Source organism: Myotis brandtii, unplaced genomic scaffold (genome assembly GCF_000412655.1).
Source record: "Myotis brandtii unplaced genomic scaffold, ASM41265v1 scaffold779, whole genome shotgun sequence".
NCBI lineage: Eukaryota > Metazoa > Chordata > Mammalia > Chiroptera > Vespertilionidae > Myotis > Myotis brandtii.
In genome coordinates, this window is record NW_005371125.1 from 209,074 (window position 1) to 215,828 (window position 6,755).

The window sequence follows — 6,755 nt, forward strand, 5'->3', positions numbered from 1 at the left end:
CTCAATGCAGGAGCTGCCCCCTGGTGGTCAATGCACTTCCACAGAGGGATTGCCACTCAACCAGAAGCCGGGTTCACAGCTGGCAAGTGCAGCGGCAGTGGTGGGAGTCTCTCCCGCCTCCGTGGTAGTTCTAAGGATGTCCGACTGCAGGGGAGTGGGCATAAGCCATCAGTTGGACATCCCCTGAGGGCTTCCGGACTGCAAGAGGGTGCAGGCCTGGCTAAGGGGACCCCCCACCCTGAGTACATGAATTTCGTGCACTGGGCCTCTAGTAATTATACAATGAAATAAGAAAACTGATTTTTTTAAAAAAATGTATTTTATTGATTTTTTACAGAGAGGAAGGGAGAGGGATAGAGAGTTAGAAACATTGATGAGAGAGAAACATCGATCAGCTGCCGCCTGTATACCCCCTACTGGGGATGTGCCCATAACCAAGGTACATGCCATTGACTGGAATAGAACCTGGGGCCCTTCAGTTCGCAGGCCAACGCTCTATCCACTGAGCCAAACCTGTTAGGGCAAGAAAACTGATTTTATTGACTTACTTTAGTAAGCAAAAATACCAACAATTCTGAGATGATCTCTTTAAGAAAGTATTTATGATTATGAGTTTTCACATTTTTAAATTAGTTTTGGCCAAATAATTATTAAATAAAGCTCTTTCATAGATGTTGTGAGAGGAAAATTAATTTCCCTTCTACTTTTCTAGATTCTTCTGGATAGACCAATAATCAAAATAACATAAGACAAATTAAGAGGAAAAAATGCCCACATTTATTACATATGATAAATAAGAGGGAGCCATAAAATGCCATCTTGATCTAAGGAGAAGTATTGGCAGTTAGGGTTTGGGATTTCAGAGGGCAGGAAGGCAATTAATATGGTAATAGAAAAGCAAATGTTTGGTAAATAAATGTTTGATGGGCCACCTTTAACAATGAGGCACAGAAATGACTTTGATCAAATGGACCCAGAGAGGTTCCTTCCTGTCTATCACACTTAGTTCATATTTAATTAAAGTTATCTCTGATAATATGTCCTTTTCTGGAGCAGGTCCTCTTTCTAAATTCTTTTAAGCATAAGAGGGAAGGATATTTAGCAGTTGTAATTGCATAAATGATAGGAATGATTATTCGAGTTATCCAGAGTTAGTCACTGAAGAAATGAGGGGAAACTATGGATTATTTTGGATAGCTACTTATGGAAGGCCCCAAGACAGTGAAATTTGAGCAGAAACCTGAATACTATGAAGTAGAGAGTCTTTCAGACATCTGTGGCAAGAGTTTTCAAGGTATGTAAACCCAATAAAAATTGATGTGACTAGAGAGTAGTGAGCAAGGGAAAGAGTGATAGCAGATGAAGTCTGAAAGTTAGAAGGCAGATCTAGCAGGGTCTTGTAAGCCATACTGAAAGCTTTCAAGTTTACTGTTTAGCTTAGTGGGGAAGTATTAGAAGGTATTAAGGAAGGATTGATGGGATCTGCTTTACATCTTAGATGGACAGCTATAGCTGTTGTGTTAAGAACAAATATAGAGAGACTTGTTAGGAGGTGTATCCATAAGAGTACCAACAAAAAATTAATGGTATAATCTTAAGGTTTAATTGCAGATATATTTAAATGGGTGTGGATGAGGTTAGGGAAACCAAAATGAGTTGGTGAAGGACCCACTGAATGGCAATAGCAGAAAGACATTACCATTCTGTGCTGGATCTTTTACATTTGTCTCTTCAAATCAATTCTCCAATCTTTTCCACCCAACTTTGTGTCTCAAGAATCTGAATTATATAAACTCCAATCAACAAGCTACCTTGCTATATAACCTCTGTTTGGCAGGCAGGGGGCAATGGTAAAAACCCAGGAAATAATTAAGCATAAAATGAAGGCATTTGTTCCCCCTGCTTTTCATCCTCTGCCCCCCAACTCCCATAGAACCAAATATTAGCAGTGCCTCCATTCCTCTAAGATTACAACTACTTCCTCTTCTGGTTACCCTCTCTTACTAATTCAAGGATTATGCTTCATCCTTTTTAATTTCCATATATACTGACCACACTTTGTGAACAGTCCCATGTAATAGTACCCATTCTTGAACTGACATCAAATTCCCAAATTCTCATGTGCTCTTTCCTGATGAATGCATCCTAGCTCTGAAGTGACAATAATAGAAAGTGTAACTGGAACACAGACTTACAGATGATAAGGAGCTGGGATCCTAGAGGAATATAGCCACTGATAAAACCTTGGAATATTAGAAAAGGATTTCAAGTCATGTATATTCGAACTTCTCTCCCTTTCTACCATACGATCTTTTGCTAATGTCTCCCATTGGCTGAACCCAACTTGAAGCTCAGGAGAAAGAGAGCCCAGGTAATGGCATTCATATAAGTCAGTCCCCTAATATAGTAAACAGGGCTCAGAAAGGTAGAGAATGACCTTGAGAGAGGCAAATGGAAATCAACCATCTCATAAAATTATAGATACAAAATATACAAGACAGTTACAAATTGTGATGGGAACTATGAAAGGAATAAATCTGGTGATGATACAGTAACAGAAGGATGTTATTTTCAGGGCAGATAGAGAAAGCCTTTTCAAGAGGTGTCATTTGCACTAAAACTTGAATGATGAGAATGAGCAAGTTTGGCATACAGGTTGAAAAAAGATATTCTAGGCAGAGGGAACTGTAAGGGCAAGACCTGGTGGCAGAAAAATGAATTGGAACTGCTCTAGGTCCTTGGGATTTAGTGGTGAACAAAACAAAGGCCTTGCATTTATGGAGTTTAAATTCTAATGAAGATGACAGAGAGTAACTATAAAGAGATTAATCTCTAGTAAAATGTCAGATAGTAATGAGTGCTATGATTAAAAATAAAATTGGGCAAAAGATAGAGAATAAAGGCGATGGTGACTATTTTAGGGTGGTCAGAAATAGCCTTTTTGAAAAGACTACATATAACCAAATTATAAAATTAAGTAAAAGTTAAAATTAAGCTATTAAGCTAGCCACAGTCATAAATAGAGAAATGAGAAACTAAAAAATGCAAGCAAAAACCAGAGTTTGCTGTTAGAGATACAGCTGATCAAAGCTTTTATTACTACTTCAAAGGAGCTAGAGCAGTGGTTCTCATTTGGCTGCATATTTGAGTCACCTGGAAATTTTTAAAATTTACTGATGTCTGGGTTTCACCTGTAGAAATTGATTTCATTGGTTTGGGACTACTTGGAAATTAGGGTCTTTAAACACTCCCCAGTCAATTATAATGTGCAGCCAAGGCTGAGAACCTTTGAATTCCAAAGGACTCAAGAAATTACACCTGAAATTGTTCTACTTAATGTTAATCACTTCTCCCCATTCCAATCTGCTTTCTGGTGAAGATACTAATATGATAAGTAAAGTGGTAAAAATATAGGTAAAGTCTGTAGAAGTATATGGAGATGCTTAGATAATTACTTGAACAATCAAGACTTTACCTACATTATAAACTTTATCTTTCAAACACAGAATCAATAGCATTGAATCAAAACCTAACACCAATCATCGTTTCCACATCTTGAATATCCTTAAGTGACATCTGCCTTATTTCATTCAGTTCCAAAAGATCATTTGAAACTGATGTGTGTGTGTGTGTGTGTGTGTGTGTGTGTTTCTTTTGCACTCATTGAAAAATCAAAATAGGCTATAATCTGAAAAAGGTAATTTTTTTAGAGAGAATGCCACTGTTCTTTTTTTACCCGAGACCAAAACTCTAGAGTGCACATAGCTAAAGCATCATTTCAGACAAGTCATCTGTCACACTTAGAGCATGTGCACTTTCCAATATCTGTTTTCACATGCTTGGAGAAAAGTGATTTGAAGAGAGGCATCACCTGGTTTAAACTTGCATCATTAGCTCTAACTTTCTGAGTGATTATCTCAATCAGGCATAGGATGGAAAGAAAATTGACTCTAATAGTCCAGGGGGTGAGAGGAAAAGATAGAAAACAGCTGTTTCTTTGTTTCCCCCCTCCCCATAGTCTTCTTAAACCAGTAGATTCATTGAAAGCTTTCTGATATTTCAGAAACATTTTCAGGGTATCCTACAAACTAAATAAGAAAGGCAGTCTGTTATTAGCATCTTTATTTGACTAAATGCACACTGCCAAGAAAGTAACATAACAATATATTTTAAGATATACCATGAATGTAGCTTAAGCAATGTTTTCAAGATAGATCCTATGATTATTTTGAATGAAAAGAGAAAAGCTCATCTCTACAAATGTGCTTTGATGTCAAAAGAAGTGAAGTTTAAAAATGTCAACATATAATCATTCTCAATAGCATCCATCACAGTCTTCAAAATGTCAGATATAGACTGTACTTATTTTTAAACCAATTAATAACCTTTCTTTTTCAAGCTAGTTAATTAAAAGGATGTATGTGGGTTTTATTTTTCCTTTTAAATACTATTTTGAGCTTAGTAAAATGCTAAGAATGTTTTTTTTTTTTTTTTTGCTTATCTGACTGCATTTCTCTCCTGCTGTGTAGAAGAAAAAAAAAAAAGATATGTTGCAGCTAAGCTGGGTTCTCTAGCTTTTCCCCTCCCATCTTTCTACCTGGTATCTAAGATTTTCCAAATTTGTTTTTTTTTTATAAAACATATCCAGAACATTAACTAAAATCTACAACCATGTTTAACCCAAAATATATTACCTTAGAAATATGTGGAATCTAATGAACAAAATAAAGTAACAAACAGAATGGAAACAGATTCATAAATACAGATAGTAGACTGAAAGCTGTCACAGGGGGGGGGGGGCAAGGGGGGGAATGGGAAAAAAAGATGAAGGGATAAAGAAAAAAACGGTGATAGAGGGAGACTTGACACAATATACAGATAGTGTATTATAGAATTGTACTCCTGAAACCTGTATAATTTTATTAAGCACTGTCACCCCAATACATTCAATTAAAGATTAGTTTTCTTCTACAACTACCTCAGTGATAGGGGCATCGGGACAAGAAAATTAACACTTATTGATCACCTATTCATTTCTATATTTTTTATGTAATAGGTGAGAAAATTAAGGCTTAGAATGTATCTCATCTAAGAGCACACAGTCAGTAACTGGTGGAAATAATATTCTAACTCAGATCAAATGGACTCCAAAGCCCAAATTCAGGCTCCTTTTATTGCACCACATTTTCTTTGAATCTATTTAATCTCACTGGCAGGCTGTGGGTAGACTGGGAGGGGTGGGGGGGATCCTAAACACATACCACTGTTGCAATCCTTAAATTGATTCTGATTTTATCCCCTACCTATCTGTATCCTGTTTTGTCATCATACTTAAGTTAAAGTGCATTATAAGGCTCTATTCTTTCTTCCTTTCTTTCTTTCTTTCTTTCTTTCTTTCTTTCTTTCTTTCTTTCTTTCTCTTTTCTTTTCTTTTTTTTTTTGCCAGTTGTATTTGTTTACTGTATCTTTTACAGTGAAAACTTAGATCTTTTACTTTTTTTCAGTATTGCTTCCAACAAAATTGAGGTCTAAATTAATTCACATACCATTAATAATAGTTCTGTATATGCACTTATTAGAACAAGGGCTATAGTATTTGATAAACACATGTGTATGTAAACACACAACTTCCTTCACATTTGAGTGAAAACAATAAGATTATATTAAGATAATTGAGCAGTAGATCAAACTACATCTAGACATTCTTTACTCTGCATTAATTACTGAAGGTTTTATTAAGAAAAAAATGTTCTATTTAATACTTTCCAGGAATTCAAGCAGCATAACAACATAATTATGTCAATTAGTAGGAAATTAGTATTCTACTTCACATAACTACAGTGTTGGGCAAAAGTAGGTTTAGACTTGTGAGCATGCAAAACAGAGTTTATTCTTGTATTATTATTATTTATTAATTATTATTTTACTTTTCATAGAAACAACCTCAAACCTAGTTTTGCCCTATCATGTATATTAAACTGTTAAATTTGTATTACCACAAAATTTTCTAATGATATAAATAGCCAAAATTTAACATTACTGTATCAAATGGGTCCTTTTCAACCACAATTATTTTTATACTAGAGGCCCGATGCACGAAATTTGTGCAAGGGGCTCCGGCCACCGCGGCTTCATCCAGAAGGTTGTCCGGTCTAATTAGAATATTATGCTTTTATTATTATAGATAAGCAATAGTGAATAAAATTAAACATTTTAGATTAACAATAAAAGAATTTAGTTACAAAATATGTAACTGTGTTTTACAAATAAAAATCAAAACACTCATGACAAAATATTAGAAATATTCACAAGGCAAAGTTTTAAAGTGATGCATATGTTGATCTTTCAAAATTTTTTATCATAAACAAACCTGTAACCATATTAACTTACAACAATGGTGACAGAAAAGAACATTTTCATTTAATCCTTTTTTTCTAAATATATTTTTATTGATTTCAGAGAGGAAGGGAGAGGGAGAGAGAGATAGAAACATCAATGATGATAGAGAATCACTGATCGGCTGCCGCCTGCACACCCCCTACTAGGGACTGAGCCCACAACCTGGGCATGTGCCCTTGACCAGAATTAAATCCCGGACTTTTCAGTCCGCAGGCTGACACTCCATCCACTGAGCCAAATTGGCCAGGGCTAATCCTTTTTATAGTATCACTAGAGGCTCGGTGCACAAAAATTTGTGCACTCGGGGGGGAAGGGGGGGTCCCTCAGCCCAGCCTGTGCCCTCTCGCAGTCTGGGA